This window comes from Aegilops tauschii, chromosome 4 (assembly GCF_002575655.3).
Source record: "Aegilops tauschii subsp. strangulata cultivar AL8/78 chromosome 4, Aet v6.0, whole genome shotgun sequence".
NCBI classification, from domain to species: Eukaryota; Viridiplantae; Streptophyta; class Magnoliopsida; order Poales; family Poaceae; genus Aegilops; species Aegilops tauschii.
In genome coordinates, this window is record NC_053038.3 from 105,592,356 (window position 1) to 105,605,921 (window position 13,566).

The window sequence follows — 13,566 nt, forward strand, 5'->3', positions numbered from 1 at the left end:
CACCAACAGCATAATCACTAGCATCACACATAATTTCAAAAGGCAAGTACCAGTGAGGTGGTTGAACAATAGGTGCAGAAATTAAGGCTTTCTTGAGTGTTTCGAAGGCTTCTAAACAATCATCATCAAAAACAAAAGGAACATCCTTTTGCAAAAGATTTGTAAGGGGCCTAGAAATTTTAGAAAAGTCTTTGATAAATCTCCTATAGAAACCAGCATGACCTAAGAAACTACGAATACCTTTGATATCTTTAGGACATGGCATTTTCTCAATTGCATCAACCTTAGCTTTGTCCACCTCAATACCTCTTTTAGAAATTTTATTGGCCAAAACAATACCTTCATCTCTACTCCTAATGGAGCAGTTGGTAGTCTCCGCCGGTCAATTTTCGTCCCACCTTCCATGGTTTTTTTGGTACCTCCTCCCACCTCATACTTAGCCACCACGAACCGAAAAAACCTCGTGCTGAGGCCCCAACTCGCTGGATCGGGTCGGAGCGGCCTCCGACGCTCCTCGGCTCAACCGCCGCCGACCTACCATGCCCAAAATCCTCGCGAGCAGTGTCACTCCTTCCCCTCACCGTGGTACCTTCCTCTTCCGTGTTACTTTTTTTCTTTTGAACATGCAGTTGTTTTGGTCCATCATTGTTCTCATAAAAGTACATTCTTAAGGATGAGCAAACTTCTGTGATGTTGTGACGCGAAGTGCCTGATGCCTTGATGTCTTACTTTAAATTCATTTTACATGCATGAGCAGGACTTCACACTAGGATGGGAGCAACCTGCATCTTTTGAATGTACTGAACTAATAAATAACTACGTACTTTCGAACTGAATATCCTCCGGCAATTGGCGTCAGCATTGACTATGCCACTGTCAAATGCATGTTTGTTTAATCATAATGATTTCTTCATCCCTTTAGTTAGAAGAATCAAAAGCAGTTAATAAGCTTCTAAGCTCTTTAGTCTGCATTTTTCTTTGTAGTTCCTTTTTTTACTCAGTTGTGCAACGTCAATGGTCTCTACCCTGAAGAGTCAAGATTACATTGTTACTGACTTGCAAGGCTCTATTATGTTTCGAGGTGAAGAAGTATTTACCTCTTGAGTTCTTGATCATTTTCTTTGGTTTGGCTCTATATGCAACCCTTTCGTACCATTTACCTGCATTAACTTGAGCAATAATATCTATACCATTTACTTTACTGTTAATTACAGAAGAAGATAAAACCAATGAGTTAACTAAGCAAGATTTGCAGGTGCAATGGATTGATTGATGAATCAATCATAGCTGCTAGAAGAAGAAAGAATCAGGCGTGCATCATGGATGATGGATCTTGGAGTATGGGGTGAGAACAAAGGTGATTTATTGGAGTGATATAAGCAAACTCAGGCACGTTTCCTTTCCTCACATTTTGAAGATCCAAGCAGAATAGATCTATTATTAGTAGCATCGTCACCTTCAAATCCAATGTTTTTTTAGGCCACTCCTGTGTTTGTCTCTTTCAAACTAATCTGGTTTTAACAATAGATCATTACTATTTTACCTACTTGATTCTTAATGCTTGTATTTCTTAAATTTTCCTAGGAGAATGGGAATTACATCTAGAGCTACAGTTTGTGATTTAAGGATCTGCTAGGCATGTCATGGTAAGTAATTTTACTTGCCAATTGCCATGCTCCAGCATAAATCATGTTCTGTTGCAGCACCTGACATTTGTTGCACAATAAGCTAGTTGTTGCTAGCAGTTTTAGCGTCAGAGTAGTTGCTTTTCTTCAGTTTTTCAGTTAGCTAGTTTAGCTCGCGGGTTCAATAGCTTGGAGCGAGTCTCGCGCCTCGTCGATCCGTTCGTGGGATGGCACGAGCGTAGTGGATCACGCGGGCGCGTAGTCAGGGGCCACGATCCCCGGTTTCCTTTCTGTACTCTGAATAAAAGGCAAGGAATAGAAGCAGAAAAGTTGTGAAGTTTTACAGCGCAAAACCCTCGTGTGATCAACTGTCCAGAGAATACAGCGAGAGAGAGAGGCGACAAGTGGTATCAGAGCCATGTCAAAGACACCAGCGGCTGCGACGAGGACGCCCGCTGGCGGTGCAGGCCGATCGGAGACGCCACCACGCATACGCGCGCCGTCACAGGACCGCGGACGGACACGCCGCCGAGGCAACATAGTGGCTCAGCAATCGGTGCAGCCGGCGCCCGCGACGGGCGCGCTGCCAACGCTGACGCGCACCAACTACGCTGAGTGGGCTCTGCTCATGAAGGTCTACCTTCAGGCCCACGGCTGGTGGGGCACGGTCTCTCACGGTGACGTCTCCTACCACCACGAGCGCAACGCGATGATCACCATCCTGCGCAGCCTCCCTTCGGACGTGCTACTCGCAGTGGGAGAGAAGGAGACCGCCAAGGAGGCGTGGGGCGCCATCGCCACACAGCGCCTTGGAGCCACGCGCGTACGCGAGGCCAACGCGCAGAAACTGCGGCGTGATTTCGAGGGGATCACCTTTCGCGACGGGGAGACCATCGACGACTTCTCGCTCCGCCTCTCCGGCATCGTCGCCGGCCTACGCGCCCTCGGCGACACGGTGGAAGAATCAAAGGTAGTCGCCAAGTTCCTGCGTGTTGTCCCGCCCCAGTTCGCGCAGGTGGCAATCGCTATTGAGACGCTGCTGGACATAAGCACGCTCTCTCTGGACGAGGTCACCGGCAGGCTGCGTGTCGTTCAGGACTGACTCGACGATGCGCACGGCGGCAACAGCAGCCAGGGGGGCGGCTACTCCTCACCTGGGAGGAGTGGCAGGCTCGCCAACAGCAACCCCGCGCTCCGGGGCCTCCCTCGGGCGGCAGCAACAACCGCCGAAGAGGCGGAGGCGGTGGCCGCGGAGGCGGGCGCGGCGGCGGCCATGGAGGTGACTACCCCGACAAGAGCGGCGGGGACAAGCAAAAATGCAGGTACTGCGGCATAAAAGGGCACTGGGCCCGAGAATGCGGGAAGAAGAAAAGGGAGGAGGATGCTCTCCTAGCCCAGGCGGATGAGGAGGGCGATCCCGAGCTGCTGCTTGCCGAGGTCGTCGAACTCACGCGCCCCGTGCACTCAGAGGCGATGGTTGCAGACCGCCCTGATGCGCCGCGCGCCACAGTCTTCCTCAACGAAGAACAGGCACACATCACTCCAGCTGCCAAGGACGTCGCCGTCAACGCGATGTGGTACCTGGACACTGGTGCGTCCAATCACATGACCGGCGACCGCACGGCCTTCACCGACTTGGACACGGCCATCACTAGAACCGTGTGTTTCGGAGACGGGTCAGCGGTACAGATCGAGGGGCGCGGCACGGTCGCGTTCACCGTCGACGGGGGAGCGCAGCGCGCGCTCCTGGAGGTGTACTACATCCCTAGGCTCAAGAGCAGTGTCGTGAGCCTTGGGCAGCTCAACGAGAATGGTTGCGACATCAACGTGCGCCATGGCATCCTCACCATACACGACCGGCGCGGCACTCTCATCCTCAAGGTAAAACGATCTCAAAATCGTTTGTACAAGTTGCATATTCGCCCTGTTCGCCCGGCTTGTCTTGCCGCGCGCACGGACAACATGTCATGGCGCTGGCACGACCGCTTCGGACACCTGCACATCGACGCGCTTCAGAGGATGGCGCGGGGAGACCTGGTGCGAGGACTGCCTGGCAGCGAGCACACAGGCGAGCTCCGCCAGGCGTGCCTCACCGGCAAGCAGCGCCGGACGCCGTTTCCGCAGACGGCCAAGTACAGAGCGGAGACGCCTTTCGATCTCGTTCATGCAGACTTGTGCGGGGCGATCACGCCGGCGACGCCAGGCGGACGGCGATATTTTCTCCTTCTCGTGGACGACCACGGCCGCTACATGTGGCTCACATTGTTGTCAAGCAAAGATGAGGCCGCCGCGGCGATCAAGAACTTCCAGGCGCGTGCGGAGGCAGAAGCGCGGCGCAAGCTAGGGACGCTGCGCACGGACCGCGGCGGGGAGTTCACATCCGCGGAGCTGGCCAAGCACTTCGCGTCCACTGGTGTCCAGCGCCACCTGACGACGCTGTACTCGCCGCAGCAGAACGGCGTGGTGGAGAGGCGCAACCAGACGGTGGTGGGCATGGCAAGAAGCATGATGAAGGCCAAGGGGATGCCAGATCACTTCTGGGGAGAGGCGGTGACCACGGCCGTGTATCTCCTAAACCGTGCGTTCACTTGGAGTGTGGACGGCGCGACTCCGTACGAGGCCTGGCACGGCAAGAAACCGGAGGTGAGTCACCTACGCGTTTTTGGGTGTGTGGCTCATGTCAAGAGCGCGTGGCCAAATCTCAAGAAGCTGGACGACCGGAGCACGCCCATGGTGCTCATCGGATATGAGCCTGGAACCAAGGCATACAGGGTCTACGGCCCGGCGAGTCGGCGCGTGCACGTATCGCGTGACGTCGTGTTCGACGAGAACGAGAGCTGGGACTGGAGCAGCGAGACGGCAAGCACGGGCGGCACGTTCGTCGCGGACTTCACATCATACGACAACCCAGGGGAGGACAGCGCTGCACCAACCGTCTCACCGTCATCGTCAACACATGGAACAACCACAACGGCGTCCGTGCCAGCCACGCCGACACCCACCTCCGTCGCAGCTGCAACAGATGCGCCAGCGACGAAGAGCGCACCACCTGCCGCCCCGGCGTGGCAGGACGTGCAGTACGCGACTCCGCCGCCCTACGACGCGGACATGTTCGACGACGCCGACAACCCAGACGCCGTCCATCGTTTTCGCCGCGTGGACGACGTGCTCGGAGAGGGCGCGACCGGCGCTGGGAGGACTGAGCAGCTGCTGTTGCTGCCCGAAGGCGAGCCCGCGACGTTCGTGGAGGCCGAATCACACGCAGCATGGCGAGCAGCGATGAAGGAAGAAATGAGCTGCATCGAGTCTAACGGGACATGGTCCCTCTGTGAACTGCCCGCAGGTCACCGCCCCATCGGACTGAAATGGGTCTTCAAGGAGAAGCGCAACGCCGCCGGCGAGGTGATCAAGCACAAGGCTCGCCTCGTGGCAAAGGGCTTTGTGCAGCGCGCCGGCATCGATTTCGAGGAAGTGTTCGCGCCGGTGGCGCGCCTCGACTCTGTGCGCTTGCTGCTCGCCGTAGCAGCACAGGAGAACTGGGAGGTGCACCACCTCGACGTCAAGTCTGCCTTCCTCAACGGCGATCTTGAGGAGGAAGTCTACGTGGTGCAGCCCCCGGGGTTCGAGCTCGCCGGGAAGACAAGCAAGGTGCTCCAGTTGCACAAGGCGCTCTATGGCCTGCGTCAAGCACCTCGGGCGTGGTACGCGAAGCTCGATGGCAGCCTCAACGCTCTCGGCTTTGAGAAGTGCCCGTCCGAGCATGCGGTCTACACACGGACTGGTGTGGGTGGTCGTCTCCTCGTCGGCGTGTACGTGGACGATCTCATCATCACCGGCGCGTCCACGGTGGTGATCACCGAGTTCAAACAGGAGATGATGACGCTCTTCAAGATGAGCGATCTGGGATTGCTGAACTACTACTTGGGCATAGAAGTGGACCAGAGGCCTGGGCTGATCACCATCACGCAGTCCTCATACGCCGGCAAGCTTCTGGAGAAGTCCGGCATGGACGACTGCCACCCCGTGGCCACACCAATGCAGCCTCGGCTCAAGCTCAGCCGGAAGGGGACCGGGGAGCCCGTTGACGCCACGCACTTCGGGAGTGTGGTGGGCAGTCTCCGCTACCTCACCCACACGTGACCTGACATCACCTATGTTGTTGGGTATGTTAGCAGGTTCATGGAGGCGCCGACGAGCGAGCACTGGGCGTCGTCAAGCAGTTGCTGAGGTACATCGCCGGCACACGTCAGCTGGGATGCTGTTACGCTCGGCAGACACGTGGCGCGGAACTCGTCGGGTATAGCGACTCAGACCTGGGCGGGGACGTGGATGATCGCAAGAGCACCAGCGGCACCATCTTCTTCCTCGGAGGCAGCCCGGTGTCATGGCAATCAGCCAAGCAGAAGATTGTTGTGCTTTCCTCATGCGAGGTGGAGTATGTCGCTGCAGCAGGAGCTGCGTGTCAGGGCATCTGGCTCAGCCGACTGCTCGGAGAGCTACTTGGGCGCGTCGATGGCGCCACCAAACTCTGCATCGACAACAAGTCAGCGATAGCGCTGAGCAAGAACCCTGTCTTCCATGACAGGAGAAAACACATCGAGCTGCGCTACCACTTCATCAGGCAGTGCGTCGACGACGGCAGCATTGATGTTCAGTACATTCGCACAGGTGACCAGCTCGCTGACATTTTCACCAAGGCGCTCGGACGGATCCATTTCCAGGAGATGCGTGATCGAGTGGGAATCGTCAGATGCAAGCAAACCTAGCTTAGGGGGAGTTTGTTGCACAATAAGCTAGTTGTTGCTGGCAGTTTTAGCGTCAGAGTAGTTGCTTTTCTTCAGTTTTTCAGTTAGCTAGTTTAGCTCGCGGGTTCAACAGCCTGGAGCGAGTCTCGCGCCTCGTCGATCCGTTCGTGGGATGGCACGAGCGTAGTGGATCACGCGGGCGCGTAGTCAGGGGCCACGATCCCCGGTTTCCTTTCTGTACTCTGAATAAAAGGCAAGGAATAGAAGCAGAAAAGCTGTGAAGTTTTACAGCGCAAAACCCTCGTGTGATCAACTGTCCAGAGAATACAGCGAGAGAGAGAGGCGACAACATTTAGGTACCTTGATTCATGGATGTACGATAGGCCAGAAGCTTGAGCAGTTCATATTCGACATATCCATTTAATCCCTGTCCATGACACTTTTTGAGGTTCAACTTTCAAAAAATCTGCCCTAATATAGCATCTTCTGCTCCCTCTTCTTTTCCTGTCTTTTGTGAGCTTTAAAACCTTGAGATACTCATCGATGCATATCTGAAAATTTAGGTGCTACACGAAGAGGAATTTGCGCCAGTGAAGAACGCGAATGGCACAACCTATGACACCTGATGCTACTCCAACTGCATAGCGGATGGGTAATTTCTCACCATTTCCTGTACCCAGAAACTTGTAGAATTAAATTACAAGTCAGGCCTTTCAACATAGAACTTTTATGATCATCTTTCTCATGATCCCTTTCCCTCATAAGCTTCGAGGTTTCTCCTCTCAGCTCCTATGCCGGAGAAAGCCTTGAGACGATTTTTCACGGACGAGGATTCCACATTCCCGGTGAGATTTCGCTATAGGCGCATCATGTCATGGCAGCAGCAACATCAAATGGGAGATGCAATGTTGCAAGGCCGAAACCTTGGGATACATTGGGTTTCGACTTACATGTTATAGGATATGCGTAGACGTAAGTTTGACTTTCAGATAATACATGCCAAACACTTTTAAAGTTGTGTCGTGCATGACAGTGGAAACATCTGTGTATTGCATAGGATCCTACAGAGCAGATGGGCACATGTATGTGTGGAGGCTCTGAAAAGATGAACACATGTATGTATCCGGTTATTCTGAAGCTATTTAATATATTAGTTGTGTCAAGAGGTCAAGTCCAGGTCCCTCATGTCAAGTCTATAAGTTTCACTCGAAAGAATAAAATGCTCTCAAGGGTCGTACTGAAAAAAGAACTACATTAGCAAGTTGATTCAATAATCCATCCTCTGTTTTGCACCTCGTTTGTTAGTTATTTAGTTATGGCCAGGGTGGGAGTATTGATCACTAAAAAAACTTGACAAAGTTTTGGGTGAAGGAACAAATTGGCAGTAATCAGTGCGATCCTACCGGCAGTGGTTTGCGAGTATACATGGATAGGAAATGAGATGAGATCAAATCTCATGATTCCATCTCGTCCCGGTCCCGGGCGGACGGGGTGTCAGGGTGAGTAGTTTGTTTGTTCGACCCTCATTCTGTGGTGCCCATGAAATATGCAACACATGTACCATGAAGGGGGTTATTTAGTGTGACAACTCATACTTGTTGTCCTAAGGGCTGCTTTATAAAAGCTTTGTACCAAATTTACTGAATTAGAAATAACAGTTGATAGAGTTGGTATGTTAATCTCATAGCCCTGACCTTGAAAATTTCCTTCTTTTGTCCTATATATGCACACTTACCTTCCTGCAACTGTATGTACATCCTCTGTAAGGAAATATAGGAGCATTTAGAATACTACAGTAGTGATCTAAATGCTCTAATATTTCTTATTAACTAGCCAATTGCTTTCATTTAATTATCATTATTCTGGAACATGTTGCTCACGTGATATTAAACATTTTTATTAGAATAAGCTATCCAAGAAGGTTTTATTAGGAAAATTTAGTTTATGTGACTTTTTTTATTTGAACAAGCTACGCATCTCCATTTTTTCATTTTTAGTTGTTTATTTGTATAGTTGAAACATTAGTTTGATGTGAGTTTCAGCTACCTGCTTGTTATTGAAACTGCAAGAACTCGCTAGCTTTTGTCAGAAGAAATGGAATGTGATGGAAGTAAAAGAAGATAAGGTGTTTTTGTTGATCCTTGTGTCTGATTTTAGGGTGTGTGCGTGTGCCTAATCACTGTAAATAGTAAATACTCTACATCTATGACAGCGAAATCCTTGTGAATATGGACAGATGGAGATGTATGAACGGGCAGTTCTTGCAGTTACTTATTCAGTGGACATATGGTGTAATTATTGTCAGTTTGCGATTTCAACATACAATGACCCAGATGTCATCAGAACATAGCAATTGAATACCGAGACTATTCTGATGAAGTTTTTTTTAATATATTTTTGTAGTGTCTTGACTTTTGTTAACTACCGCATTTTAGGATGTATGTGTATAGGAATACATACATGGAAAGAAGGGATTTTACAATACCTAGGACCTGGACAGGAATGCTTGATGAAATGCTTCATAATATTTTAGCACTGTTTTTCGGCAGTCCTTGTGGTAGGAAAGTTATCCATTCTTCGAAAACTCATCTACTACTACTCACCTTGTAGAATTTTTTATTCTGCTGCATATTTGGTTTTATCATAAAATGAATGGATTATTCTGAAATACAGTGTAACCCCTCCCCCCCTCTCAACGATTATTATTTTAGCATTTATTTATTATTATTCTTTTGCCTCTTGCTATTGCTTGCTAAAGGCACATGCATGCACAAATCTTTCCTCGGGGCCATTGTTTCTTCTGCAAGCACCTAGCAGTGTAATTTCATGAATCAAAGTAAGATTCTGCTATTTGGCCCAAAGAATTATCTAATGATACCTTTTCCCCTTTCCTTGCTATAGCTACTGGATGTTTATTCTTTTTGAGACAAGAACACTTACTTTTGGCCTACTTATACTATCATGTCGATTCCTAATTTAGGAGTGAATATGGGCCGTGGACTGCTTTTCTTGCGTTTGCGGTGCGTTTGTTCTTACCCTTTCCAGGTAGAGTAACATGAAAGATCAATAAGTCCTGCTTAAAAGTTTTATGCACTGTTTGAGCAGTGATTTTGTTTTTTATGGTGAGAATTCCTCGGATGTTATTTTTCGCTCAAATTTTGCAAGAAGCTCAAGCATTTGATAATTATTTTTGTCTCAAAATTTCAGATTTTTTGGATTTTGTTTTATCATGTTTTTTCAGTGTTTTTCGAAATTCGGTGTACTGCACTCGAGAGTTGTCACACCTTTCTATATATCTCATGGTTTTGTGGCTTATGCCTTGGAAGCTTTTTGCCAATGCACAAGTGCAAAGTCCTTTCATTTTCCTCCTGTATCCTCAGTTGCGTACTATAACATTTGACTATGTGTCGTGTTGGTCTCAATGGGCTGGCACAGTACTACAGACTATGGCTAAAGGCTATGTTTACAAACATAAAATAATGATTCAAAGAAGAGGAGCAGACGGTGCTACGATATTTACCTCAAGGTTACGAATCAATGAACCGAGGGACTTATTATTTGGTGAGGCCAGCGGGGTATTCCATTTCCTGCATTCCCTCTTCAGTATGCTGACTCCAATCTCCAGAGTCCTCGATGATTCTTTCTTAGTCCATTTAAATGGGTAATTATTTTTACCAGTTGGTACACGTTTTTCTTTCAATATGCACTCTCACAATAATATTTTTTTTCTGTTCTTCAAATTGATTTGTTGATGGTACAAGGGAATCATTGAAAAAATGTCTTCTCATCAAGGATTGGATTGTGTTCTCATTATAGAACTTAATTTATTATGTGAGGCATTTGCCATTGCAACATCTTGTCTAGGGTATATTTTTTCCATTAAACTGAACTGCCTCGCAAAAAAATTGTATGTAATACCCTCTTCTCCATAAATAAATGACATCTGCTTGGGCAGTAGGTCATGCTTGGCAGAATCGCCTCCTCCCAGTCTTCAGCACTCCTGCAGGAATTGAGCGCCAGTGTGGTCGGGACACATAGAACACCAACAAGCGAAAAAAAACGCACCACTCCGTAAGTTATTTTGGCTCATGCTTTACTAAATTTGAAAGTGCAGACCTGCATGTGTATATAACTATATATACTTGTCCTCGTGGAAATTCAAGTTGCTATTCTTCATAGCATTAAACATAATAAATTTTACAGGAATATTGATAGAGGGATTCTATAAATTTATTTATGACTTTATGATTATGTTTTTACTATAGTTTATGTTTCAATTTGTACCTTGCAAACTGACAAGTAAAATATCACTTATTTAAGAAACAGAGTGCTGTTAAAATGTGGCGGATTACCTTTTAAATGTTTTACAGGATTCAACGATATATGAGCATACTTCCATGTCTACTTGATCCTTTTATACAGAATATGCAGCCAGAGTTTGGGCAATGATCAAAACATGGCTTGGTTTACATGATGTTCATCCCACGGACTGGGGAGGCATGGTTTCCGTCAAGGAGTGGTGGCGCAGCAACACTTACGGGAGGTCGCAATCTCGAAGGCCGCTTGTTTCCCTTATTCCTATCTCTTGGGAAATCTGGAATGAGCGAAATGCTCGGGTGTTCCGCAACAATGCGACTCCGGTCGTTGTGCTTGTGACACATCAAAGCGGAGGCATCATCGGGGTGCCTTGCCGGACGAAATATTTGTGTAATATAATGCCGCGAGAGTGATTCTTAAAATCTTCGTCTTATTCAATGAAAATGACAAGCCTTTGGACTTGTTTCAACATAATATGGACCCGAATGGAGTGAAATGTTTAATATGTGCATACCATTTCTGGATTGAGAGATCTATTTACTGATGGCTGGTTTTTAAAGATGTCTTATAAAGTTGTGAAATTCTACGAGAAAAGGCTTGTGAGTGGAATTAATGAGGACGGTGCCTGTGAAGTTTCCTCCATAGCTCTTTTGCAATCAATCATTCGTCTGTTATTATGGGTAAATGGTCGTCCAAATCCAAAATACACAACAGATTATAGGTTGAATATATCTGTATCTTACAATCTATTTCTTTCATATTTTCAGTTGTTCCATTGTATGCATGCACATTGGAAGGCAGAAAGTAATGTTGGCTGGTCGCCGGAGAAGTAAAAAGGCCAACATCTTGAGCTGTATGGAGCATGGTTGTTTTCTTGAAGTTTCTGATGGATTGTATACCATTGACTGAGAGGAATCGTTCATTCATGAGAATGGGACAAGAGCATTGCTAGATGGAATTCGGCTGAGTGTAAGTACACATGATAGGTGTGTTTTCATTGATAGAGGAAGGGTGAGAGCATGACACTTGTACAGGAAAAAGAAAGAAATGGAAACCAAAATTTAAAAGTAAAGAGAAGAATGCTATGATCTCATGATAAGATGTCGGTCACCAGCGAGCACCCACATGAGCAAACCTATAATAGGTCCTAAGACACATAATATGTGATTAAGGGGCATAATTGGATTATGAGTTTGGACCAGAGATACTTCCTAAAGTATATGCATTGTAGCCCAGGCAACAAGTATGAGTTGTCACACCTTTCTATATATCTCATGGTTTTGTGGCTTATGCCTTCCTAAAGTATATGCACCAGAACAGGAATCACCGGCGATAAAGAGAAATGTAGATTGGAAGGATCTAACCTGTGGACACACGACCACTCATGAATGAATACCTTTTCAACGTGGACCCATCAAAGACAAACGACGATTGAATCCCATGAGATCCATTGAAGACAAACCTCCACATGCCATCCGACAATGTTAGAAGCACCGCCAGAACAGGGGCTCCGGGAATATATTTTTTCTACAGCTTGTTGAATTAATTTGATGGATTTTCTCATTTCACCAACATACTAAATAGCGAGCTAACGAATCCCCTTCTTTTTGCCATCGGACTTTCCAATCACATTGGTTGTAAGAATCATAAGGATCTACTTTATGAAGATTCCATTGTATTCCAGAAGCTCGTAACATCAGTCCCAATAAGCCCCAATTTACTGTTTCTTCTCCGCTAATAAAACCTAGAGGTACTCGTAATTGTATGCTTAGAAAAAAGAAATATCTGCGTCAATACAACAACGTATTAGTCCTGCTGGCCCTCGGGCCTGCTTCAAGCTATAGCAGATGGGACTAACCTATTTTTTAAAGAAGATATTCTGCCATTCCGAGGAGATATTTCTTTGTTTAGCATTGGACCCTCAACAACAGTCACATCAGTAGGCGGAGAGAACCTTATTCCATTTTCAGAGAGCTGCCTCGTCCTTGCCTCTCTGAGTAGGATACAAACCCTAATAAAACTAAAAAAACATGAAAAAACGAAGCTCTCCCATTGGCACGAGCGGGGATCCACCGCGCCTCCATGGCCCTAAGGCCACAGAGGACGCCGCAGACCGGTGGCGGCTCCTATGGGAGGCATAAGAAACCCGAGCTCCGGTGGCGGCTACGTTTAGGAGGTGGCCAGGTTGTGTGCGTATTTCGGCGTACGAGAATGACGGGAATATCTTAAGCACATCAAATAGATCTTAGTTTGAAACATATTCTTAGTTGAATCATTATCTATACGTATACATAATTTAAATACATTTTGTAATCAAAATATATTGCAGGTGAAGTGGATTTCAATTGCTTTTCAATGGTTGCGGGCTATGTTTTCCTATACATGCACAAAATTACATGCATTATATTTATATATGTAAGTAGGAAAATTTGAAAGGCCCGTGGCAACGCACGGACGTTCTACTAGTTAACCATAAAGTGGCACTTCTCCCAATTCAAGACAAGATTTGTTTGCTCGCATCTCTGCAAAACTCAATCAAGATTGCTTAAACAATCATCAAAAGACTTCCCATAAACAGAAAAGTCATCCATGAAAACTTCAACAATCTTTTCACAAAAGTCAGATAATATAGCAGTCATACATCTTTGAAAGGTAGCAGGTGCATTGCATAAACCAAAAGGCATACATCTATAAGCATAAGTTCCAAAGGGACAAGTGAAAGTGGTCTTTTCTTGATCAGGTTGAGAAACAGGTATTTGTGAAAAACTAGAATATCCATCAAGGAAGCAAAAATGTGTGTGCTTAGACAATCTTTCTAGCATTTGATGAATAAAAGGCAGAGGGTAATGATCTTTTCTAGTTGCTTTGTTTAATTTTCT

General features: G+C 47.2%; 1 long non-coding RNA gene across 18 annotated transcripts; it reads left to right on the top strand.

Annotated features, from left to right (window-relative positions):
• Positions 1-496: 496 nt before the first annotated feature.
• LOC123493598 (uncharacterized) lies at positions 497-11,638 on the top strand. 18 transcript variants are annotated; one of them, XR_012181498.1, is made up of 9 exons: positions 497-585; positions 1,256-1,389; positions 1,585-1,646; positions 6,754-6,818; positions 6,934-10,031; positions 10,132-10,235; positions 10,326-10,441; positions 10,793-11,367; positions 11,455-11,638. It is a non-coding gene; the product is annotated as an uncharacterized lncRNA (long non-coding RNA). The 18 variants fall into 18 exon arrangements; XR_012181501.1 differs by having other exon boundaries at positions 10,329-10,441; XR_012181492.1 differs by having other exon boundaries at positions 6,934-10,235.
• The last annotated feature ends 1,928 nt before the right edge of the window (positions 11,639-13,566 follow it).